This window comes from Crocuta crocuta, unplaced genomic scaffold (assembly GCF_008692635.1).
Source record: "Crocuta crocuta isolate KB4526 unplaced genomic scaffold, BGI_CrCroc_1.0 scaffold216, whole genome shotgun sequence".
NCBI lineage: Eukaryota > Metazoa > Chordata > Mammalia > Carnivora > Hyaenidae > Crocuta > Crocuta crocuta.
The window spans coordinates 9,979,249-10,006,560 of NW_027531504.1; the positions used below are offsets into that span (position 1 = coordinate 9,979,249).

Consider the following 27,312-nt stretch of genomic DNA (forward strand, 5'->3'; position numbering starts at 1 on the left):
TGGGGGGGGGGGGTCCTGAAGATTCAGACTTTGGAACAGTTCCAGGAGCCAGGGGCAAGTAGGGATAAAAGACTGATACTGGACACCTTGAGAAAGAATGGATGAATCTTAATATTTCATTATGGTTTCATAGGGAAAATACATTTCTTTAGCAACCATTTGGTGTTGACTTCTAAATTCTTCCATAAGGCATTTTAAGGTTGTCACTTCTTTAAAAAGATTCATTGATAACTTTGAGGAAATGACTTCCTTTTTAATATTGTTGTTAGCACATACTTCTATTATCAGTAGCTGTATGTATAAATTAATCACCTAGAACCATACAAAAGGAGGTTATTATAAATTTTAGCAGATGTGGTCTAGATTCAAATGATGACCTGTTCAATAATGTTCTTCTGAAACTTTTCTATAAAAATTGCACAATATATCCTATTTGTTCTTACTTGTTCTTATAGCTGCATAAAAGAAATTCATTGAATCATTTGCTTTTTCACAAATAATATTAGAGAGGTATTTCATTCATTCATCATTTATGCATCCCACGAACATTACTGAGTATTATGTGTCAAGCATTGTGCTAAATGCTGAGTTAATTAAAAGCTAGTACAGTCTGGTAGAGTTTTGTTACACAATGAAAGCTGTATTAAAAAATCAGGATTATAAAAATTCAAATCAATATGATGTATTACTGTGGGTAGCTATAATAACAGGAAATGCTGTCTGGGATACTTATAGTCTGTGGAGTTCATCTTCAGAACTTCAGGGTTCCTGTTAATCCTTAAACTGTCAACAAAAAATAGTCAAGACATTATCTCCAAATGAGTATAGAAGCTGGAGCTTAATAATAATGGACAGAACACATTCTCTCAAGGAATGTCAGAGTCACTTGTCAAAGAACAATTTAATTTCTCTCTTTTGTAGGGAGGGTGGGAAATGAAATTCATTATATGCAAGTTTCTTATATATGCTAACAATTGTCCTAGACAACTTAGCATAATTATGTAACATAATCTTCACAACAATTCCAGATTCTGTATCTCTATTTTCATAGGAAACCAGGATTCAGACATATTGAGGGTTGTCTAATTTCATCTAGCTGCTGCAAAGCCTTGTTTACTTTCAGTAAGAAGCTGTACACTTTTCATCTGATTGCATTCAGAATCATTCTGAACACATCGTTAGAGTGATTCAAACAGAAATGATCACAAGGACTTTTATGTGTATTTTGCTTTAGAGTTTGTAAAATGTTCAGTGTGTGTGTGTGTGTGTGTTTATATATAATCTCATGTGTTCCTTAAAATGACCCTTTCTCTTGGTATACACAATGATAAAACTGCTTTGGAAAAAATGATGAACTAGAAAAATCCTTTCGATGCCATCTCAATAGGAGCTAGCTTAATGTAATTAGGTGTATTTCAGAGGCAGAAAAATGAAACATGGATTTAAAAGCTTAGTTAAGGAAACATCACTTTGTTACACTACACTCCCCAAAGTATTTTAGTGAGATATTCTGGACCACCTGATTATTTTTGAGAACTAAACACAACAAGGGAATGAATACTCAAGAAGTTTCCTGGGTATATCGTTTCTCTTCTACATCCAGCACAGTTAATTACAGTATCAATAAGGAGGTTTGGTGGTAACAAAGAGACATGTGCTGGAAATCATGAATATGACAGTGATTCACGACTTGATTTCCTAACGTGGATGAAGCTATTCAAGGAGTAAAATATTCTAATTTCAAGTATACCACCTTTCTATCATATTTAGATTCAAAATGAAACTTGAGATGATGCTAAACTCTACGTGGAAGTTGTAAAAATAATAGAGTTCAATATACCCTTCACTTATTTTTCCCCAATGATAACACACTAAATGATCATAGCACAATCACCAAAACCAGGAGATTGGCACAATACTACTAATTGAACTACAGTTTTATTTATATTTCAACTTTAATTTTTAATTTTTGTTATATTAGTTTATTCTTCTATTTATTTATTGATGCTTTTTTTTTTTAGTGTTCTTTTTAAAATTTATTTCTGAGAGAGAGAGAGCGTGAGCAGGGGAGGGTCAGAGAGAGAGGGAGATACAGAATCTGAAACAGGCTACAGGCTCTGAGCTGGCAGTCAGCACAGCGCCCAATGCATGGCTCGAACCCACGGACCATGAGATTATGACCTGAGCCGAAGTCAGACGCTTAACCAACTGAGCCACCCAGGTGCCCCTATTGATGCTTTCTTTAAGAAGGTTTTAACTTCTGCTTCTGTTGAGTTGTCCTGAGGTACCAATTTTTATGTTTACAGTCACAAGTTGGAAATGGAATAGAAGATTTCTTTCTAGGTGATAGGAGAAAATTCTGTAAATTATCCCATAGGGGTACAAAAAAACAAGATGTCTTGTCTTCCCTTTTGTGAGAACAACTAATACAGAAACTTCTTTCTTTAGGTTTTGGCTTACCCTAGTCAAAAAACGTAAAGCAGGATAAAAACACATTCTACACTGAACATAATCTAGTTAGCAAAATACTACAATACATTAAAATATAAAGTATATATATCATTAAAAAACAATAAAAGCCAAGCAAGACTTTCTAATGGAAGTTGAACTACCTAAAAGCTGCAAATAAAAGCCCAGGTTAGGCATTGAGGCCCAGGTTATTTCTGTATTTTAAGGGAACTTCATGAGGAGCTTTGGGGAAAGTTAGGTTTCCTTGTTGAAACACTTGAGGCAGAAAACTCTTAACTGGTGCCAGAAGCTTGTGTTTTTGAAATTTAAATGTCCAGAATTGACTATAAAGTCATGTTTTATCATGATTTTCTTTTAAAATTTCCTTTCCTGTATATTAACCTTTTGTTTGATTTTACTTTTGATTATTCCTCTTTTGTATTTTTCAATAATGTAAACTATTTAATTATTTAAAGCACCCAAAACAGTCATTCCAATCACCCCTTCACCCTTATTGAAGCCATTCAGGTCACAGCAATATAATTTAAATAATGTAGAATTTTCTGTATATTAAAACATTTCCTGAGTTCTTATATATAGCCAAGCAATGGTTTAGTTTTAGAAAGCAAAGGTCTGTAAAATCCATATTTTGGCATCACAGGCCTTGGGCCAAATTATAATGATCTTCATTAGAAAACCACTTAAATGTACAGGAACTGGTTATGTTAGATCTTTATAACTTGTTTGTTCATCAAAAAAAACTTTTTAATTTTATTTACTCAGCATCACTTAAATTGTATCCCCACTCAAGGAAAGCTGTTCATAGTTCTAAACTAGAGAAAAATAACCTTTATCAAGAGTATACTACATAATAAGAATTACTCTAAGCCTTCTACATAAATAATCATTCTAAAAGTAAGTATTATTATATCATTTTTTTCAGATGACTACACTAAGAACAAAAAGTGATTGGAAAATTCTCATATTGCTTGAAAGAACTACTCAAAATCATCTGTAGGTTCAGGGGAATCCTTATCAAAATCCCAATGAGTATTTTCCACAGAAATAGAAACTTCAACCCTAAAATGCATATGGAATCACAAAAGACCTTGGATCGCAAAGCAATCCTGAAAAAGAACAAAGCTAGAAGCATCACACTTTCTGATTTCAAACTACGCTACAAATCTATAGTAAGCAAAACAATATGGTACTGACATAAAAACAGGCAAATAGGCAAAGGAAATAACAAAAGAATCAAAAGCCCAGAAAGAGGTCTCCCCATGCACACTCAACTAATATTTCACAAGAGAGCCAAGAATACACAATGGGGGAAAGATAGTCCCTTTGATAGATGGTGTTGAAAGGACTGGGTAACCACAGGTATAAAAATGAAATTGGACCCCTATCTTACACCACTCACCAAAATTAACTCAAAATGGATTAGAGACTTAAGCAGAAGACCTGAAACTATAAAACTCTTATAAGAAAACTTGGAAAGCTCCTTGACATTGGTCTTGACAATGATTTTTTGGATAGAACAACAAAAGCACAAGCAACAAAAACAAAAATCAGTAAATGGGACTACATCAAATTAAAAAGCTACTGTACACCAAAAGAAACAATCAACAATATGAAAAAGCAACCTATGAAATGTTAGAAAATTTTTTCAAACAATAGATCTGATAAATATACAAAAAACTCTCCAACTCAATAATAAAAATAAATCTGATTTAAAAAATGGACAGATTGGGCACCTGGCTGGTTCACTTAGGGGAGCATCCCATTCTTGATCTCAGGGTCCATGTCCTAGGTTGGATGTAGAGATTACTGAAATACATAAATAAATAATTAAACTTTAAAAAATGGATAGATGTGTTAAAAAACATTTTGTTTTCAAAAAATAAATAAACAAATGGCCAACAGGTACATGAAGAGAGGTGTTCAGCATCATAAATCACCAGGGAAATGCATATCAAAACCATGATGAGATATCACCCACACTTGTTATAATGCCTATCATCAAGAAGACAAGAAATAAGTGTTGGCCAGGATGTGGAGAAAAGGGAACACTTGTGCACTGCTGGTGGGAATGTAAATTGATACAGTCACAATGGAAAACAGTGTGAAGATTCCGCAAAAACTTAAAAAAAAACCCTACCATATGATGTAACAATCTCACTTCTGGGTATATATTCAAATGAAAAAAAAAGGATCTTGAAGAGATATTTGCTTTCCCACGTTCACTGCAACTTTTTCAGTGTCACCAAGATATGGAGACAACCTAATAGTCCATCAATGGATGAATGGATAAAGACATTTTATTACATATACAATAGAACATTATTCAGACATAAAAAGGAAGGCAACATGGATGGACTTTGAGGGTATTATTATCTGTCTGAAATAAGTCAGACAAAAAGACAAATCACCATATGATGTCACTTATGTGGAATCTAAAAGAGCTGAACTCATAGAAACAGAGACTAGAATGGTGGTTACTGGGAATGAGGGAGGGGAGAAATAGGTCAAATTGTATAAACTTCCAGTTGGAGGATGATTAAGTTCTGGGGATCAAGTATACACATTGTCAATATAATTAACAGGACTGTATTATATACTTGTAAGTCGCTAAGAGAGTAGATCTTAAATGTTCTCACCTCAAAACCAAATGGAATTTTGTGACATTATGGCATTGCTAGCTAAAGCTATGATGGTAATCATGTATAATACATAAATACATCAAATCAACACAAGCTAATACAATGTTCTACATTAATTATATCTCAATAAAGCTGGGGTTAAAAGAAAACACGTATGTTGCAAACACTAGGTCATTTGTTTTTCAACTATACTAAGGATAATTAACTTAAAATTTTGTAGATTAATATGTCCATATGACTTAAATTATAATTTAAATCACATATACAGAAAAAATCAAAATGACTGATCTAGGTGTCATCCTAACTTTGTTATTTCTGCAAATAATTTACCTATTACTAAGTTTTGATTTCCTCCTTTATATAATATAAATAATGATGCAAATTTCATAGGACTGATTTGAGAATGAAAATTAGATAACAGCAAAAAAAATGGCTGACGATTAGTAGAGGGTGTATTTCATAATCATTACTTTCTAAAACAATTATAATGGAAATACATTAATGCTGGATTAAAAAGAGATTTCCAAATTCACGTGTAGAGAGTAACCACTTGTCCAAAATAATGTGAATAATGAATATAACTAATCCACTTGAGCTTCAGTTTATAATTCTATTAGACCTCAAAAATTTGGAAATTTCCACTGTCTTTTAAGGATTATTTATTGTATTTATTTCCTCTTCTCAACAAGACTGAGTTTTCATCTAGAACAGAATACATATTTCTAATCATGCCAATGCCAGCAGACAAAATTAGCATTTAATCACCATAAAAAGTGCACTGTTTTGAATTCAGCTTCAAATCCAAAAACAGAGAGAAATGGATGGCATTCTGTTATGTAATCTTGTCTTTAAACATTCTTCCCTCTTATGATCAATTCTGTATTATCCTTTTTAGATCTTTTTTAGGAAAAATTTTAATGCCTATTTTTTAATTTTAAGAGAGAGATCGCATGTGTGCATGAGCAGGGGAGGGGCAGAAAGAGAGGGAGACACAGAATCCCAAACAGGCTCCAGGCTCTGAGCTGTCAGCACAGAGCCTGACTCAGAGCTTAAACCCAGGAAACATGAGATCCTGACCGGAGCTGAAGTTGGACGCTTAACCAGCTGAGCCACCCAGGTGCTCCCCCTTTTTTAGATCTTAAATATTTTCACTTGGTTCATCATTTATACTCTTACAGAAATATGGAGAGAACTACATTTCAAAAAAATTGATCCCCTGCTTATAGAAAGGGAGTTCTATAATATGAAAAACTGAGGCAGTTTTGTGCACAGGGACACCCCACGGGACTTTTCCTCTGTGTTATAAGTAATAGAGAGACTGTCTCATTTCTTTTCAATTTAAGGGAAAGTTTAATCTAGTAGACTCTATAAATCAGCCTGATGAGAATTTAATTTATCTCTAAGTGGGATGAAAAATAAAAAGGCTGCCTTCTCTATCCTCCTACATAATATTCGATATTCTAATAAGTAGTTCTAGAGCAGTATTTCAAACCTAGATTTTCTGCAGCAAGAGCTTATGTCAGTGTACTGTCAATGCCTTTAGGTCTTTAAGAAAAAGTTTATAGGTTGGTTGCATAATATTTCCTATTTTACTTTGTGCTTTCTCATCTAAAAGAATGTCCTTAACGTGCCCTTTTTCAGTTCATTGACATTTGTAATTTCAATCTTGAAGATCATTTATTTTCTTTTCATTTTTTTCAGTCATTACCATGTTGTGGGTGCATACGACGCACAGCTCTAGAATACAAATATTTAGAATCCTTATCCTATTGAGCATATTCATTTGTGTATTAGAGAAGAAGAAATGGTAATAAATAATTTTGACTGAACTTGGTTGCTCAGTAAACCCAGGAGAGGACTGGAAAGAAAAATTCAAACAACATCTCCAAGAGAGTATGGTTTGGTAGACTTATTGCTTAAATAAGAAGTTGCATGCAAGAATTTTATAAATACAGTGTAATATCTGAAGAAGGTGCAATTGGGAACAACACTGGATTTTAAGTTTAGAGAAATAAGTTTTATTTCTGGCTTCACTGCTTATGACCTTGGCCAAGTTACCCAACTATCCTGGGTCTGTATTATGTCATATATGAAAAGATGGAGTTGAATTCATAGCACTTTAAGAATATTTACAATAATAAAAGTTATAATACCCTTTGGTTTAATGCTTCACTAATAGACACTTAAATCACATAGTGCTTTTTGCACATGGAAGAGAAGAGAGATAGGAAATTGAAGGTCAACTTTTGCTATATATTGGCCGATTTGTTTTATCTTCATTGTTAGATATTTAGAGAAGAGCATCTTATAAGAGCATCTTATAACTTGTTTATAAGTTGCTTGTTTAAGCTCACACAGCTAGTAATTCAGGAACTTCCTTTCAAAATCAAGAATTGGTTCTAAGTCCCATTATCCTTCTGCCAGAGAGCAGTTACTCTCAAGAGTTAATGCCTATGTTTGTTTTCCAAAAGAAATTCAAACATACTTAAAAGTTTTCACTTATGTTAGAGAGATGTGTTTGGGTCGTCAAGAGTCAAACATGAGTATATCCTTTTTGCATATTACATTTCTTAAAGATTAAGAAAATAAATGCTTATTAAGTAGTAAATTTAAATAGAATGAAATGGCTTAAACTAGGTCAGTAGTAAGATTTTTCTTACATATTTCACGGAGAATAATAATCTTTACATTTTAAAACAGCTTACTAATCCAAATTGCATTAGGTTCTTATTACATACAGTCACACAGCAGAATTTTCTAGTATTACTTGCCAGCAAGTTCCTCTATATTCAGATAATATGGACAGTTCAATATATAGATCTACTTTATAGGATTATAAGGTTTTTCAACTTTTGGCAAGTTATGTAGTTGTTTTGAGCCTGAGAAAGTGGATATGGATTTTAAAATAGTTTCTAAAAAGAGCATTATTTTATTGTATTTTATCCCTGGTGTGGGGAGAATGTATTGCAACTCTAGACATGAGATTTTTACATGATGTTGAGACCATTTCCTTCAAGAATGTTTCTGATGAGGGTTATCCCATTTGCATTGTACTAGCCCTTGTCTGCATTCTCCGAATCTTGTTAGAAAATCCCTTTTGGGTACGCCTCATGACCTGAAGCATTTAACATTTGTGACCCATTTTCTTAGAACTTGCTTTTCACGTTCTGTGCTCAGCAAGTCAGTGAGTTTGACCTTTGATATATATAAAAAAAAATGCACTTCAAGGAAGTTGGAGTAAGGAGAATGATGGTGCCTTGTCATCTTTTATAAGATTTTTTAAAACATTGTGAGCATGCATGCAATCGAACAATATATGTATCTAGGATCATAACACAGCTTCTTTCAGCAGATATATTTATGGATTAGGTTACAGGCACTATCGTATGAATTTTCTGATTACTACAAAGACAGTATTATTTTGCATTCTTATTGTTTTTATATATTCCTCTAGTCATCATAATTATTACTCAGAAGGCAAGAGCAATTAAGTAACTTTGCTGCTATGTACTTCCAATATATTTAGTTTATTCTTCAGGCTGAATATGTAAGTTGCACGTATGCATTAAAATCTCCTAGGTAATAATCAATTCATATGATTTTTAATAGTAAATATGTTCTGTTCATTTAAAATATCTTGAGAAAGCATTCACTCAATCTACTCAAATGCCACAAAATTTCTGGTCATTCATCATCTTTCACATAAAAGCAATACAAAAAATTGAAGGTAAGCCACATTTTCTAGTTTTATTTTTCTGTATAAGGGTCACATTCAAACTTTTTATTTGCATTTGGTGCAAAATTATTCACTTTACTTGGATTGTACTCAGTACTTAAAGTGGAACTTGTAAAGGGGAGCCTGGGTGGCTCAGCCAGTTAAACATCTGATGCTTGGTTTCAGCCAGTCATGATCTCTTGGTTTGTGGGTTCTAGCCCTGCATCAGTCTCTGTGCTGATGCAGAGCCTGCTTGGGATTCTCTGTCTCCTTCTCTCTCTGCCCCTCCTCCATCTCACAAAATAAATAAATAAACTTAAAAAATAAATAAAGTATGGGTGTCTGGGGGTCTCAGTTGGTTAAGCGACCAACTCTTGGTTTTGGCTCAGGTCATGATCTCTAGGTTCATGATTTCAAGCCCTGCTATGGGGTCCACGGTTGGCAGCATGGAGCCTGCCTGGGAGTCTGTCTCTCCTTCTCCATCTGCCCCTCCTATGCTTGTGCTGTCTCTGCCTCTCTCAAAACAAATAAATAAACATAATAAAATAAAATAAAATAAAATAAAATAAAATAAAATAATAAAATAAAATAGTAAAACAAAATAAAACAAAATAAATAAAATTGTGGAACTTATGAAAACTACTTTTATAAATATAGAATTTAATGTTTCATTCATTCAACACATTTATTGTACATTTATTAATGGTGAACATTATACTAGATGTTGGAGATACAAAGTGTATAAGACTTGGTCCTTTCTTTGAGACAAAACATAAATAAATAGGCAATTAATTGAGACTGATAATTTATTTGATGGGAGTAAGTACAGGAGAATACAGGAGGCCCACCAGTCTCATTTGGAAGTAATGGAGGAGGCAGAGGGGAGGAAATGGGGTTTTAGCTGTGACCTGAAGGTTGAGACATTAGCCAGGTAAACAAAAATCATATTTGGAGGAAAAAGTACTCTAAGACTTTAAGAGTTTCTTCAGATATACAATTCCTCTTTCACACCTCAGTTGATAAGTATCAAACTGGAATGTACCTTGGAGAGAATAATCAACCCCTCATTTAATGATTGAGGCTCATGGTCTTAAAATGACTCACCTCAAGTGATAGAATAAATTCATGGCATAATCAGAACTTTGACCCAAGGCTCTTATGAACATCTGGCCTCCTGAAGTTTCCCAGTAAATCATTTCTATATGACTCCTCCAGCAATTTCTACAGAAACCTTCAGCAATTTAGATATAGAATAGGATTACCTAAAACACGGTTTACTTAAAGTCATAATTAAAAAAAAAAAAAACTATTGCCCTTAGTTTTATAGATTGCTAGAAAAGATAATAAACTGAGTTTGTGAATTATTTTTTCCCATCTTAATAACTAGGTTGCATTGAACAAACTAAATGACGATGTGATGATCAGCCAATATCATTGTCATTATTATAGTACAAAATGTTCAATTATTCACGGTTTAATTTGGTCATGTCATAATGACAGCCATGAAATTAAAATCAGTTTGAAAAATAAAGAAGGATGCAAAATATGTTTTAGTTTAATTGCTTAGATTAAATTTCAATAGGGAACATATATGGAGGACTCCAGGCTGAGTAAATGAGAATAATAAGCAATGACTGTCTGAAAATGTGGAACTTACCTTACTATATTTTGAAGAGTTGTCTATTTTGGGAATCACATTCATTCTTTCTCCAGAAAACAATATAAGACTACAATTTTTTATTTATATTTTAAAATCCTTTAGAGAAATTTTCTATGGGTCCCAAAACATAATTTTTACCACTGTCACAAATTACTAATTACTAAATACTTATTACTAATAAGATTGTTGAGGTCACAGGGAGAAAAATAATAATTGATGGTTGAGCATTTTATTAGAAGACAATTATTTCTGCTACATGTTTATTTTAATATTCACACATTCAGATTAAGTAAGATGTCAACAGGCAATTGGTTATATTGGTCCCATCAATCACAGGTACTACAGATATATTCAGGCTATTATATTGTAGAATTTTCCTCTACAACATATGTCTTTAAAATTGAACACCAAATACTAAGTCGATAGAGAAGCTACAAGTTCCAAATGGAAACCAAAAAGTCATTGAGTTATCACCTATAGAAGCAATCCAGTGAACTATGTATCAAATAGGGAATGATAATTAATTCGGTGTCAATCTTAACAGAACAAAGCAAGATGGCATCTATTAGCCAATGAAAGAAAAAGAATATAAGTTCACCAGACTCTCAATTTACCCTGCACCCCTAGAATTATTAGCCAACTGGAAAAACTGCTCTGCTTATATTTCTTTTATTTCTTTTTTAAATATTTTCATTATATATATATTTTTTCTTAAATAGTTTATTGTCAAGTTGGTTTCCATATAACACACAGTACTCATCCCAACAAGTGCCATCCTCCATGCCCATCACCCCCCTTCCCTTCTCCCTCACCCCTATCAGCCCTCAGTTTGTTCTCAGCATTCAAGAGTCTCTCATAGTTTGCCTCCCTCCCTCTCCCCCACTATTTTTCCCCTTCTTCTCCCCCATGGTCCTCCGTTAAGTTCCTCCTAATCCATCTATATGTGCAAACATATGTTATCTGTCCTTCTCTGCCTGACTTATTTCGCTCAGCATAACACCCTCAAGATCCATCCATCGTGCTACAAATGGCCAGATTTCATTCTTTCTCATTGCCATGTAGTATTCCATTGTACAGATAGACCACATCTTCTTGATCCATTCGTCAGTTGATGGCCACTTAGGCTCTTTCCATGTTTTGACTATTGTTGAGAGTGCTGCTATGAACATTAGGGTATATGTGCCCCTATGCATCAGCACTCCTGTATCCATTGGGTTAATTCCTAGCAGTGCTACTGCTGGGTCATAGGGAAGTTCTATTGTTAATTTTTTGAGGAAACTCCACACTGTTTTCCAGAGGGGCTGTTCCATTTTTCATTCCCACCAACAGTGTAAGAGGGTGCCCATTTCTCCACATCCTCACCAGCATCAAGAGTCTCCTGATTTGTTCATTTTAGCCACTCTGACTGGCATGAAATGGTATCTCAGTGTGGTTTTGATTTGTATTTCCCTGATGATGAGGGACACTGAGCATCGTTTCATGTGTCTGTTGGCCATCTGGATGTCCTCTTTGGAGAAGTATCTGTTCATGTTTTCTGCCCATTTCTTCACTGGATTATTTGTTTTTTGGGTGTGGAGTTTGGTGAGTTCCTTATGGATTTTGGATACTAGCCCTTTATCTGATACATCATTTGCAACTATCTTTTCCCATTCTGTCAGTTGCCTATTAGTTTTATTGATTGTTTCCTTTGCCATGCAGAAGCTTTTTATCTTGATGAGCTCCCAATAGTTCATTACTGCTTTTGATTCCCTTGCCTTTGGAGATGTGTCAAGTAAGAAATTGTTGCAGCGAGGACACATTCAGATTGAAAGTAAGGGGATGAAGAAATATATATCATGCTACTGGAAGTCAAAAGAAAGCTGGAGTAGATATATCAGACAAGCTGGATTTTAAAGTAAAGGCAGTAACAAGGGATGAAGAAGGACATTGTATAATAATTACAGGGTCTATCCATTAGGAAGAGCTAACAATTATAAATGTCTATTCACTGAATACATGAGTACCCAAATACATAAAACAATCACAAACAGAAACAATCTTCTGGACAAGAATGTGCTAACAGCAGAGGACTCTAATACTCCACTTACAGCAATGGATAGATCAACTAGACAGAAAATCGCTAAAGAAACAATGGACTTGAATGACACATTGGACCAGATGGATTTGACAGATATATTTAGAACTCTACATCCTGAGGCCATGGAATTCACTTTCTTCTCAAGTGTGCATGACACACTCTCCAAGATAGATCACATACTGGGACATAAAGCAGCCCTCAATAAATATAAAGGAATTGAGATCATACCATGTACACTTTCAGATCACAATGCTATGGGAAACCTGATATCAACCACAGGAAGAAGTCTAGAAAACCTCCAAAAACATGGAGGATAAAGAACACCCTACTAAAGAATGAATGAGTCAATCAGGCAATTAGAGAAGAAATTTAAAAATATATGGAAACAAATGAAACTGAAAATACAACAATTCAAACTCTTTGGGATGCAGCAAAGGCAGTCTTAAGAGGAAAGTACATTGCACTCCAGGCCAGTTTCAAGAAATTAGAAAAAGTGCAAATACAAAATCTAACAGCGCACCTAAAAGAACTAGAAGAAGAGCAACGAGAGCACCCGAAACCCAGTAGGAGAAGAGAAATAATAAAAATCAAGGCAGAAGTAAACAATATAGAATCCAAAAAAAAAAAAAAACCAGTTGAACAGATCAATGAAACTAGGAGTTGGTTTTTTGAAAAAATAAACAAAATTGACAAACATCTAACCAGGCTTCTCAAAAAGAAAAGAGAGAGCACCCAAATAGACAAAATCATGAATGAAAATGGATATTACAACCAATCCCTGAGAAACACAAGCAATTATCAGGGAATACTATGAAAAATTATATGCCAACAAACTGGACAACTGAGAAGAAATGGACAAATTCTGCTTATGTTTCTTTAGGGACCACTTTTTCTTTTTCTTTTTTTCTTTTTTAAAATGCCTTTTATTTTCTTTCACTTCCATAATGAGAAGAACTGTGGGAAAGTAATGATTCATTCCAATAGCTACAAATGAGATTGATAGGGACTCATGGGGTACATTTTGGTATGTAAACATAATCAGGAAAGCTTCATTCTTTGAGAACTGATGACATGAATTCCAGCCTAAAAACTTGAAAGAGTTCTTAACTTGCCACCTACTGTCCTAGAATCCCATGAACTTTAGGATCTGTCCCAGAGTTTTTATTTTTCAATGAAATATTATTTGTTGTTGTTGTTGTATTAAAATAAGATAGGATATATTGTGTAGGTGAACAATTTACACCTTCAGCTTTGGTCATGATCCAGTACAGTGGCATGGGATACTTGTGCAAAGAACAGACTTCTTATTATAACTAGGTAAGTCTAAAAGATGACCAGATGAATTTTTCCAAGGTAGAGGAAAATAAGGTAGCTCCTTTTCAAGACCGTGTTCAGAGTGGCAGCTAACTGAAGTGCTCTCAGGATTAGGTGGCCAGGGCACCTGGGTTATTCAATTGGTTGAGTGTCCGGCTTCAGCTCAGGTCATGATCTCACAGTCCATGAATTTGAGCCCCAACATCAGTCTCTGTGCTGACAGCTCAGAGCTTGGAGCCTGCTTTGGATTCTGTGTCTCCTTCTCTCTCTGCTCCTCCCCTGCTTATGGTCTGTCTCTCTGTCTCTCAAAAATAAATAAATGTTTAAAAATTAAAAAAACAACAACAACAAGAATTAGGTGGCCAGTTACATCGAACTCCTTCCAGTGTAGGTAGGAGTAGGAATTCTTTTCCTATTGACTCTGCCATGTACCACCCAGTTTAGTTGTGACCTCTGTTACACCCCAGGAGTTGTATCTGGAGCCACCAGTTAGTGGAGCTAATGAAGACGGGGAGACTTAAACTTCTGAATTTTAGACAAAATATACAGGGGATTAGCAGTTGAGGAGTCCTGCCCTGAAGTAAAGAAAAATCTTGATGTCTTTGCTACAGTGATTTTCTCAACTTTTCTTAATTTATAAATATTTATTTTTTTGGTTTGGTAACACTTTTTTCTTCATTTTACAGTAAACTCTTTTGGCAACAATACATGTAAACACAAGTCAATATCCAGTGACATGACCACTGCATTTTAATTTCTCTAGTAAGTTAATAACAAACATGTAACTTCCACAAAATGTTTGCTGATATTTGCCATTTCCTTGGGAGCCACAGTGATATCACTGAACACATGGAGACCAGAAACTGCTGCAAAACCTCAGCATCTCTGCAACAATTGAGAGTTCAGAACCCAGACAATTTCAGCAAGTGTGTTTACAGCTTACTTTTTAAAGTTTGATTTTGCATTTAGAGCAAATTTCTTACCTTTAGTTCCAAGCTTCCTTGTGCATGTACAGAATCATGAAACAATAATAGACATTATTCTACTTCCATTAACAGAGGAACTTCATGAACACTTAAATAATAGAAATTTTATGTTATCAGATACTATAAATAGATTATCAAAAAAAATAATTCTGTTAAATGTGGTATTGTTTCATCCTATTTGTGTAATCTAAAAAACTTTGTATGAAATTTGTTAGATCAAAGGTGAACGTTCTGACATCTTGAATGCTAATATGAATGCATTTAATGTTCAAAATCAGATATAATTTTTTAAGGTCATAATGTGAATATAATTTTTGGTGGAGCACATTGTGGAAGAAAAACCAGCTTCTTACTAATTAAGAAAATTTAAGAAATAGAAATGTTTTTGGCATTGGTTGTGATAAACACCTAATCTATAATTGTGTAGAAACTAGCTGAATTATTATACCAATCCAAATATAAGTTGAACTGTCAAAATGTGTACAACTACTTTCAATAATATACAGTGAAAGTAATTTTTTTGAAATGAAGTAGATGTTGAGTATAAAGGAACACTTTGGCTTTGCAGTATATACTTTCTAACTTAGATTCCTTTCATCAATTTGATTTTAAACATATATGAGCTTTTAAAATCTACTTTGTAAATCAACTACATGTTCTACCATAATTTTTCATTTTTTTGGTATATCAGTCCTTTAAATTTTGTTTATATTTATTTATAATTTCTTAGAAGTCTTTGGTCAAAGTATTAAATAATTAGAGCACCAATTAACTGTGGCTTTTGAAGCTTTTATTGAATCAAAGCTTTATTTAAAATAGAATGGGAAAACAGGACACAATTAAAATGTATTGCTATGAAAGCAAGAGAAGACCTAAAAAATTAGATGATTAGAGTTTACAGTGTTTAAGATTTAATTTCATAATTGCACTTTAGAATAGTTCTACTTGTATAAGTCTGTTTTGATTGCATACTTATTTTTAATTTGATAAATTTATATTCTTCTATAAAGGAAGGAAAGGAAATTAAGGAGCCTTACAATTTCATAGCACCTAAGTCTGGCAAACCAGTCAAAATAAACATAAAGATATTATTTGATGAATTTTATTTTGCAAATATATTTGTCTAAGAAAGGTACTCAATGCATAAAAAATATAGTGTCCATGAAAACTCATGAGTTAAAATGTTTGCACATTCAATTGAGAAAAATAAGAATTGAGAACTTTCATCTCACAGAATTCACTCTGGTCTTGCCAGATGGCTCACACCTATGAAGTATTTTTATGTATTAAAATATTATCATCTTCAGAAAGGAATCAATTGAAGATGCCAATTTTGTTTAAGAGGTCAACCAGTCCTAGGATAGATGATATGGTCCTCCTACACTCAATGGGTTATACATTCAGAATTCCAGAACATTCCAGCTTTTCCACTGGCTTTTTTAAAATGTTGAAGCATTTTTTATTGTACATAGATAGAAAAGTGCACAAATTATAAGTATGCAGGTAAGTCAGTTTTTACAAAGTGAATATATCTGTGTAAGTAACACCCAGATCATAAACATGACATTTTTTACCAAACATTCTGGTGCCCCCACCCCACCAACACCGTTGTCGTCTCTAAGCTACTATACTCTTACCCTCAGGGGAACCTACATCATAACTTCTAAAAACAGATATTTTTAATGAATGTTATTATGTACATGTTCTTCAGTTTTCTATGAATGGAATCACATGTTTTTATATGTGATTTATTAAATGTTATTTTTATGACATTCATTCACATTGTCTTGAATATTGGTAATTTTTAATATTTTCTTTTCTGTATATTATCCTACTATAAAAATAAACTACAGTTCACTTACCTATACTACTCTTGACAGATATTTGGACTGTTTCTAGTTTGGGGCTATCGTGTATAAATGTTATGAATATTCTTGTACACATCTTTTATGAATGTATGCATATTCCTACCGTAAACTTTCTTTTTTTTTTTTTAATGTTTTATTTATTTCTAGGAGAGAGAGAGAGACAGCATGAGCAGGGGAGGGTCAGAGAGAGAGGGAGTCACAGACTCTGAAACAGGCTCCAGGCTCTGAGCTGGCAGTCAGCACAGAGCCCAACGCGGGGCTCCAACCCACGAACCACGAGATCATGACCTAAGTGAAAGTCAGATGCTTAACCGACTAAGCCACCCAGGTCCCCTGCTACTGTAAACTTTCAAAACGTCATTTTATTTTTAAATTTTATTTTAAATAAATTAAATAAATTTTATTTAAATAAAATAAATTTTATTTTAAATGAATTTATTTTAAATTCATTAAAACAATTTCTTCTTTTTTCCAGATGAATAACAGGCGCTTAATGCCATGAGATGATCTGTAAAGATTTTACACTTTTACCATAACTTCTACCATGAATTTGATTTTACACACATCCACGAATTCACTCATTATATTAGTATAGTATAGTATAGTATATTTCATTTCATTCATTTTTAAATATTTCTTATTTTGAGAAAAAGAGAGTATGAGAGTACACAAGCAAGGGAGGGGCAGAAAGAGAGGAAGAGAGAGAATCCCAATTAGGCTTCATGCTCAGCATGGAGCCCAACACAGCGTCCAATTTCATGACCCTGAGATCATGACCTGACCTGAAATCATGAGTTGGATGCCCAATAGACTGAGCCACCCAGGTGCACCCGTATTCACTCATTTTATTTTCTGCTCAGACATGACTTCCAGTGGCAGCCATCATCCATTTGAGGAACACCTTCAACTTCCAATTAATTCTGAATAAATCTTTAATTGATTGCTTTCATAATCCTGTAGGAAAGATCCAATAATCAGTGTAAATCTCAACTATAGTGTGTTGGCTTCTACCTGATTACAGACTTTGTTCTTTTGGAACAAAATGAGTTATAAATAAATTTTTAAACTTGATATAAATAGACTGTCTTTAAATGATTGACAATACTATTTCTGCAAAAACCAAGTAGAATAACTTATGTAGAAAAATTAAAAATTGTAGGTTCAAATGCTTTATACAGAATCTTTAGGAAATGGAGTTACTCTTACATAAAATATAGATTGGATATTAGACACTTGGTATAGAATTATTCATGACTGGGAAATGTTTTTTTCTTTCACCTGGGAAGCAGGCATTTTATTGAAATAGGACCAGTTGTTTTGATGGTACAATTTAGCATTATGTATTTTAGCATACATTAGCTTTGCAAAATTTGAAATTACTTGATTGAAATTATATGAACTCCTTGGAAAAATCAAGACCTGACATAGCAGTCTGTTTTCTCTAGATATTTCTGTGTTTAAGAGTCATGTTAGAAATGGAGATTAGTAAGAAACTACCAGAAATTGATTAAGTGTAGGGAGAATTCAGCCAATTTAATATTGCTTAATGTTCAATTTATATGCTTGAATCATGGTATACTTAGTAATATTATGTTGCTTCTAAATGCTTAGTAAAATAACTCAACCTCTATATTATTGAATACATTTTAGTAAACTCAGACATATTTAGCCACTCCAAATAAATACAAGTTATGTAAGAAAATAGCATAGGTATAATATTAGTTTCTTGATATTGGGACAAAAAGTGATAGAGTTTCTCCAAACATTTTTTAGAATACAACTAAAAAAATAAAAACTAACAAATCATTGCAAAAGGATTTGGATCTGACACAGAGTAATAATAAAAACAATAGTAATAAGAGCAGCAAAAATGATAATAATCCCCAGTACTAATTTGGGGATTAGTAATCCCACACTAATCATCTGTGTGCTGGGCCTCATGTTAGCCGCACTTTTGCAATGACTCATTTTATCCCTGCAAAACCTGAGACAGGGAGGTTTGGTACCTGCACAATGTTGCAGAGCTCGTAAATGGGGGTCGTGGAGCCCGAGCAAGACTATCTAATTTCAATGTCCATTCTTTTAACTACTCAACTGGTTTTTGTTGTAATCAAGAGGAATCCTTATTATTTTCATTGACTTATCTTTCACTTACTTATTTTGAGACAGAGATAGGGTGGGAGCAGGGGAGAGACAATCCCAAGCAGTCTCTGTGTTGTCAGTGCAGGGCCCAAGGCAGGGCTTGAGCCCACAAACTGTAAGATCATGACCTGAGCTGAAATCAAGAGTTGGGCACTTAACCGACTGAGCCACCCAGGCCCCCAAGTAGGAATTTTAATAAGAAATAATATAGAGTGGGGAAAAGAAATAATAGAGATATTAGAGGCTTTTATAGCATAACTTTAGTCTTGAAAATCCTTCATTTCATAAAGTGATCATCATCCCAGGAGAGGTCCATGAACTGATTGTCCTAAATGACAGTGGCAGGAAAATGCTTCCTGCCTGCGATGAGGTGACTGGGTGTGCAGCACCTCTCATTGAGCTGCAAACACAGCAAGGGCTGTTTTCACTGTGCATTTGGCTTGCGTGGCCCTACCGTGAACAATCTTTTAAAACTCAGTGCTTTTTTCTAATCATCTCACATTTTTATAATTAAAGCACATTTTTCACTGCCTTCTCACCACCCACAGCAAGGTCAAATATCTTTCTTTCCCCTCACTGTACTCTGCTCCTGCCTACACCATTTCACTCATTCCTCCTACCTGCTTGCCTAATGTCTCCTTTCATTTGAAACAAGTGCATCTTCCACCTACCTGCATGAAGATTTGAAGATTCCTTTAGAGAATTCTAGCTGCTGATATATAAATAGGTATATTTTTCTTAGGCAAACAGACTCTGAAAAATGGTAAGTTTGCTTTTCCAGTCAAGCATATTCCCAATATATTATACTCTTATACTCTTAGAGTCTTCTAAATGCGAGCAGTTAAATGAATATACTTTCTTACTTGCTGAGTCTTCTCAATAAATTATGAAATGTTTCTTCATTTGATTTGATTTCAAATCATAAACGTTTATTACCCTTTATATTAAGAATAATCATTCCAGGACACCTGAGTGGTTCAGTCAATTAAGTGTCCAACTCTGATTTCAGCTCAGGTCATGATCTTAACGTTTGTGAGTTCGAGCCTCGTATCGGGCTCTGTGCTGTTGGCACAGAGCCCATTTGGGAGTCTCTCTCTGCCTCTCTCACTGCCCCTTCCCCGTGCTTTCTCTCTCTCTCTCTCTCTCAAAATAACTAAACATTAAAACAAGAAGAATCATTTTAGTATTATATTTTTTATATTAATAGACTATGTTGGTTTGTGATTTTTGCTTTACCTTCTTGTTTGCCAGTAATTAAGGAATTTTGAATTTTACTTGTTAAGCCATTTTATATTATTTTTGAATTCTGAAAAAAATGTTTTAATACAAACAAAGATCTTCTATACAACGGATTTTATACTTTGGTCCATTCATACAACGATATTATTTGGCACCTACTGTTTGCCAGGCAAGACTGTTCCCACAAGGAATACAGTGGTATGAAAGACATGGAAAGTCCCTGTTCTTATGAAGCCTATACTCTGACATGGTACACAGTAAAAGAGTAAACAAAAAACAAAGTAAGGTATTTAGTATCTTATTTAGAGATATTACAGCTTTTTTCAGTTAGTGATCAGTGGCCCAAGGAAATACATAAAATAGGGGGAGTGGTGTACAACAAAGGCAGGGTCTGGCCCGAGTACTTTGATGCTTACTTTAATATATAATACTTGCAACTATAGATTTTTAAGGACCTGACAAAGCAGTGCTATATGTGACACTATCCCCCAGTATTTCAGTGTGCCTCCATCCTGTACTACTGTTTTCAGAGATGTGTTTGGCCTTTCAGCACTGGAGTGAGATGGGAGAGAACAGGCTTTCATCTTTATGCACAACTCACTTGAACAAAACCTTAGAATATAAAAAGTTTCTTATCCATGAAATGAGGAAATTGCATGAGCAAGGTTTTTTTAATGTTTATTTACTTATTTTGAGAGAGAGAGATGAGAGAGAACGAGAAATCCAAGCAGGCTCCACGTTGTCAGTGCAGAGCTTGAGCTTGATGGGGGGCTTGATCTAACAGACCATGAGATCATGACCTGAGCCAAAATCAAGAGTCAGTCGCTTAACTGACTGAGACATCCAGGTGTCTTATGAGTCAGAGTTTTTAACCAGGGGACCACAGATTCCTAAAGAGACTTATGGTGAAACCCATGGGAACTATGAAACTAGATGAGAAAAATTATCTTTATTTTCAAAATCTCTAAGTGAAATTTAACATGTCCTTCAATAAATTGGTAATAATACCAGCACTACCTGAGAATTTTTCACCAACAGATATCACAGACCTTTTTGTATTATCATACAATCATACTTTGTATCTAGTAATTATAATTTCTCAATAGTGAATGGTAGTATATAATAACCTGAGATATCCATATAATTTCTCAATAGTGAATGGTATATCCTAGGTTATCATATACTACCATTCACTATTGAGAAATTATAATTACTAGATATAAAGTATGATTATGACAGTAAATGCAATAAAAAAGCACAAATATTACTGCATCAAATTTGTTTTAAATACCATAATAAAATCATTTTAGTATAATTTATTTTCTTTCTAATTCTATTTTTTTGTGAAATAAAAGAACAAGATATTTTTAGATGATTCAATGAAATGAAAATATATCAATATAAAATAGAATATACATCTTCTATTTTAAAATGCCAGTTAGGAAGGGGCTCTGTAGGAAGGCTCTGAGAGCTACAGGATGAAGAGCTGTCAATTATATGGAAAGCAAAGGAAGTGACTCCAGGACAAGGGAACAGCATAGACAAAAGTGCCAAACAGGAAAGAATTTGGTGAATGCTATGGAAGGTAGGAGATGAAAGCTAGAGTTGTGTGATTGTCTCCAGCCATGCTCAGCTGCATGGGGACGTGAGGAAAATTGATAGATAAATGAATTTTACCCAGAGTTGTGATTTAACCAGGAGTTTGATGCATGAGGAGTGGTGAGGAAATATGCTAGGCATTGGTAATAATGATCACCAGGGAAATTAAGCAAAATAAGGAGAACTATGAATATACATTTGAGGTGAAGAGGTAGAAGAGAGTGGTGAGGATGAGGTTAGTAAAACTAAAGAAGTGTAGGTTCTAGTGAGGTCTGTGGATTATTGAAGGTGTATATTAGAAGGGTAAGAAGAGGTCTACTTTAGTAGTTCTAGAAAGAGATGACAATGACTACTGTCTTAATCATCTCAAGCTGCTCTAACAAATACCATAGACTGGGTGATTTAAACAACAGAATTTTTTTTTCTTAAGAGTTTTGGAGATTGGAAGTCCAAGATAAGAGTGCCAGCAAGGTGGCATTTTGGTGATAGTCCTCTTCCTGGATTGTAGATGGATCCCTCCTTGCTTTATCTTCACCTGGTGATGAAAGACATGCATGTTTCTTCTTATAAAGGCACTAATCCCATTCATGATGGCTCCACCCTCATGACCTGATTACATTGCAAAGTTCCCCACCTCTAAATGCCATCACACTAGGGATTAGGGCTTCAACATATGAATGGGGAAAGCATGGTAACTATGGAGAGGCAAAGAAGTGTATAATTCTTGCTAGGACAATGGAAAGGAAGCTCAGTGAAGTTAGGATATTTTCTTTTGCCACTTTGTTCCCAACTCTTAGAATAGTATCTGTCACACAGAAGATGCATAATAAATGTTAACAAATTAAATGAAGGATCATGTGTGTAAGCAAGATGTCAGATGCCTACCAGGTTTATGAATGGATTGAAATTTTAAATTAAGGATAAAGGGGTGGTGGAAAGATTTGTGGTTAGGTTATTTCTTAAACATTAATATAAAATCATTCATGCTATCATAATCATCTTCTTATCGATAACAGTCTTTTCTGAGCACCTGTTCAAATAGAAATACCATTATAGGCACTATAAGAAAAAATGTGATCCCTTCTTTTCTAGGGATAACAGCATGTGGAGTGGAGGATTTAGTTGATATTTGGGAGGTGTGACAGAAAAGGGCAACAGTTTTCTCTCCAGAAAAAACATTTAAAGAAAATGCAGAAATACTTCCAATATCCTCATTGAAAACTGCTTTGAAATTTGAATCTCATTTCCAGCTAAACTATCAATCAAGTGTGAACAAAATAATAATGGTTTTAGAATTCAAGGACTAAGAAAGTCTTCATTTTTCTAAAAGGTATTATTTGAAGATATATTTTAGCAAAGCCAAATATAGTTCAGGTAATCAATAAATTATGAAAAGACCTCAAGTGCAATTAAAGAAAATCTCTGGATTATAGACTTACCAAAGCCTAATAGATCTGCCCAATATTGTCCTTTAACTAATATTTTATTAAGCCATGGGTCTACTTAGTGATTGTTGAATGTAATTACTTCTTACTCTATAAATAATTGAGAAAGAAAAGAAAACCAAAGGAAATTAGAAATACCTGGAAAAATAGATAGCTGTCCACGAAAGGCATAATCCAAATAAGAAGTAAATAAAATGTAACGTTATTCTGAGTAAATTAATTAAATAAGGAAAAGATACTGCATTTGGTTTTGATAATGTGTTCCATTTAAGTGACACATATGTAACAATATAGATTTCTTTTTCTCTTCAATCCATTCCCACTAGTTATGAGCAATGCAGGATTTCAATATTTTATATTCTTGATATTGAAAAATCTATGTATTTTAATATTAAATAATCAACTTCTTCTTAAGCATCGAAGACTTATCCCACTAAATTGGAGGTTCTGTCTTATTCACTTCTGTGTGAGTATCACCCAGAGCAGTGCCTGCCCTTACATGCAATAGCATTCAGTAAATATTTCTTGTTACAATCACGGGGCAGAACATATCTGTTATTCACTCTGATAGAAGTGCAAGGCATGGGGGGGGTGGGTAAAGAGAAATGTAGGGAAATAATTTGTTGCAAGTATCACTTGGTAGAACAATAACAACTATATCAATTATATCTAAAAGAAAATTAATGAACAAAACACATTCTCTCTCTTCATGGATTTCATGGCCCAGTTGGAGATCATATGTGTAATCGAAAAATAAAATATGGCAGTTTCCATGATGTTGTCACTAGCACAATATAATAGCCAAAAAAAAAGTTAGTTTACTTGAGTGAGACTGAAGGGAGTAAGTAGGGGAGACACATGTGATAAATCTTAAAAATGAGTAAGAATCCTCAAGGGGGCGGGGGATGGAATGTGGCAAAGAAAACAGCATGTCAAGAGGAACATCACAGGAAAAGAGCAGGCTATAGATATCTTGATGTAGAGGGAGGGTCAGACAAAAGATTGCAGAGAGGCCAGGGCACCTGTGTGGCTCAGTCAGTTAGGCATCTGATTTTGGCTCAGGTCATGATCTCACAGCTCTGGAGTTTGAGCCCAACATCAGGCTCTGTGCTGACAGCTCAGGGCCTGGAGCCTGTTTTAGACTCTCTGTCTCCCTGTCTTTCTGCCCCTCCTTTGCTCATGCTTTCTCTCTCAAAAATAAACAAAAATTAAAAACTAAAAAGATTGGAGGGGGAAATGGGGACTAAGTCAACACATGAAAGAAGTTTAAACCTTATGTTTTGTCCCTCTACACAGATACAGCTTATTTTATTTGTTTATTTTGAGAAAGAGAGAGAGAGAACGAGCAAGGGAGGAGCAGAGAGAGAGAAGGTAAGAGAGAATCCTTAGCAGAGTCTGCAATGTCAGCACAGAGCTTGAACTCAGAAACTGTGAGATCATGACCTGATCTGAAACCAAGAGCTGGTTACTTAACCAACTGAGCCACACAGGCGCCCCTACACAGATACAATTAAACAACAACAACAGCAACAACAAAACACCACTGAACTTAATCATTTAAAAAAATTTTTGTGGAAGGCAACTTGGAAAATGAAGTTAAAGCTCATTTGGAGTAAGACTAAAAATGTCAGAAAGATACTTAGGAAGATGATCATGAAAAGAGGAATCACTTTCCTCCAAATGGTGACTCTAGATGATTCTTCATATAGTAAGAGTTTTACATCTGAAAAGCATCTTTTCTCCTCCCAGCAAAACACAAACAAAACATCAACACATGTATTAAAAAATACAAATTATTTAAGAAGGCTGCTCATGGGCCCCAATGATTCTTGAGCCTCAATTTTATTGTATGTGTTTTTCTTAAAATTTCTCTATAAATGAGGGATTGTAGTGCATCTATCCCTAATATTTGTACCTGATAACTGCTCTTGCGTTACAAATATAGAAGTTATCATTAAAGCAAAGAAAAAAAAAAACAAAAAAAGAAGGAAAGAACAGGGGAAGAAAGGAATAAAAGAATAAAAGATCCAAAAAAGAAGAAAAAAATCAAATTGATTAATGTACCAGGAATTCCTGCACATTGCTATACTTAAGCATTTACTGGCAGAAAAGCAAATATGCATCTTGCTTGCTTTCATTTTCCCAAAGCACAACTTAATTAATGCTGTCATATAGCTTTTGGTAACAGATTCATACTGTAACAGCCCTCCCACACCACAAGATCAATGGAACCCTGGAAGCTACAACAGAAAGAAATTAGAACGTGCATCAAATTTGTGAAGCTCATAAAGAAAACACATTTGCCCTTCATGTATTTTTAAAGAGATTCTTGCTTCATTATATCTTGCAAATGGTTTCTCTGTTCAGTACAGCAGATAGAATTGAACTTTGGGAGTATTCCATTTTTCAGAGCAGAGACTACCATTCAGTTTTCAAAAAGATTTTAGTGGTGATGTTATTATGTTTATACGCCCAGTTAGTCTATAGAGGCTTTGTAATGCCTAAAAAAGAACCTGTATGTAAAAACATTAATTGTCTTATCTTTTGCTTGCCATACTCTTTACACTTCAAGAATTAAGTCTTGTTTCCAACTTTGAAAGATTAACTTTTGATTGGCAAAATTCATGCTTTGTTTTCAGCTGCATATTGAATTGTGTAATATAAAAAATAAAATGGATAATTTAGAACAGTATTTAGGAATATACATTCATTTAAGGCAGTTTGCCTTTGGATCATGTAACTTTTAGGTGGGAAAACTAGTTTTGGAGTCATGACATGTAAGTAAGTAATCTAACCCCAGGACCAAATCCCCAGTATTGATAGAACTGAGTTGTATTTGAATACATTCTCTTAGAAAAAAACAAGGGCAATAATTTCTTTTACTTCAGCCATAGAAGTATTTTTTCTAGATAGGCCTCTTCAGGCAGGGGAAACAAAAGCAAAAAAAGCTAGTGGGACTACCCCAAAATGAAAAGCTTTTGCTCAGCAAAGGAAACCATCAACAAAATGACAAGGCAACCTACTGAATGTGAGAAGATATTTGCAAATGATATATACAGTAATGGGTTAATACCCAAAATATATAAAGAATTTTACAACTCAACATTAAAACAAAATAAGAACAAAACAAAACAAATAATCTGATTTTAAAAATTGGCAGAGGACCTGAATAGACAATTTCCCAAAGAAGATATACAAATGGCCAACAAATAAAAATATGTTCAGCATCACTAATCATCAGAGAAATACAAATGAAAACCACAATGAGATGTCACGTTATACCTGTCAGAATGGCTAGAATAAAAGAAAATAAATAACAGGTATTGGTAAGGTAGTGGAAAAAAAGAACCCTTGAGCACTGTTGATGGGAATGCAAAATTGGTTTAGCACTGTGGAAAACAATATGGAAATTCCTCAAAAAGACTAAAAATAGAAGTACTCGAGGACCCAATAATTCCACTATTGGGTATATACCTCCCCAAAATGAAAATACTAATTGTAAAATATAGAAATACCCATATGTTTATTACAACATTATTTACAAAGGCCAAGATATGAAAACAACCCAAGAAACCATCAGTAGATGAATGGAAAAAAAGAGGTGGTATATATTCACAATGGAATATATTCACCCATCCAAAAAAAAAATGAGATTTGCCACTTCCAAGAACATAGATAGACTTCAGGGTATAATGCGAAGTGAAATAAGGCAGAAAGACAAATACCACAGGTTTCACTCATACATGGAACATAAGAAACAAAATACAAGGAAAAAAGAGATAAATGAAAAACACACCCTTAAATACAGAGAACAAGCTGGTTGCCAGACCCAAGGTGAGTGGAGGGTTGGGGAAATAGATACAGGGGATTAAGAGGGACAAACTGCTACAAAATAAATAAATCACAGAGACGAAAATTATAATAAAGAGAATATGGTCAATAGTATGGTAATAACTTTGGTGACAGATGTTGACTATACTTGTACACATGAAATTAATATAATACGGTATATTAATTATGCTTAAATAAAAACTGTTTTCATGCAAATTAAAAAAATGCATCTCTCAATCCATATGTAGTTATTTATTGCACAACATATTTCTTCATATTGTTCACTTTAGGTACTTATTATTTGCTTTTCCAAAACTAAACCATTTCA

General features: G+C 34.1%; 1 long non-coding RNA gene across 1 annotated transcript in view; it reads right to left on the reverse strand.

Annotated features, from left to right (window-relative positions):
- LOC144238442 (uncharacterized) overlaps nt 1-27,312 on the reverse strand; it is a 63,515-nt gene that overhangs the window by 13,995 nt on the left and 22,208 nt on the right. The window contains exon 2 of the long non-coding RNA XR_013337118.1: nt 4,203-4,275. This is a non-coding gene — a long non-coding RNA (uncharacterized LOC144238442). The remainder of the gene's footprint in view (nt 1-4,202; nt 4,276-27,312) is intronic.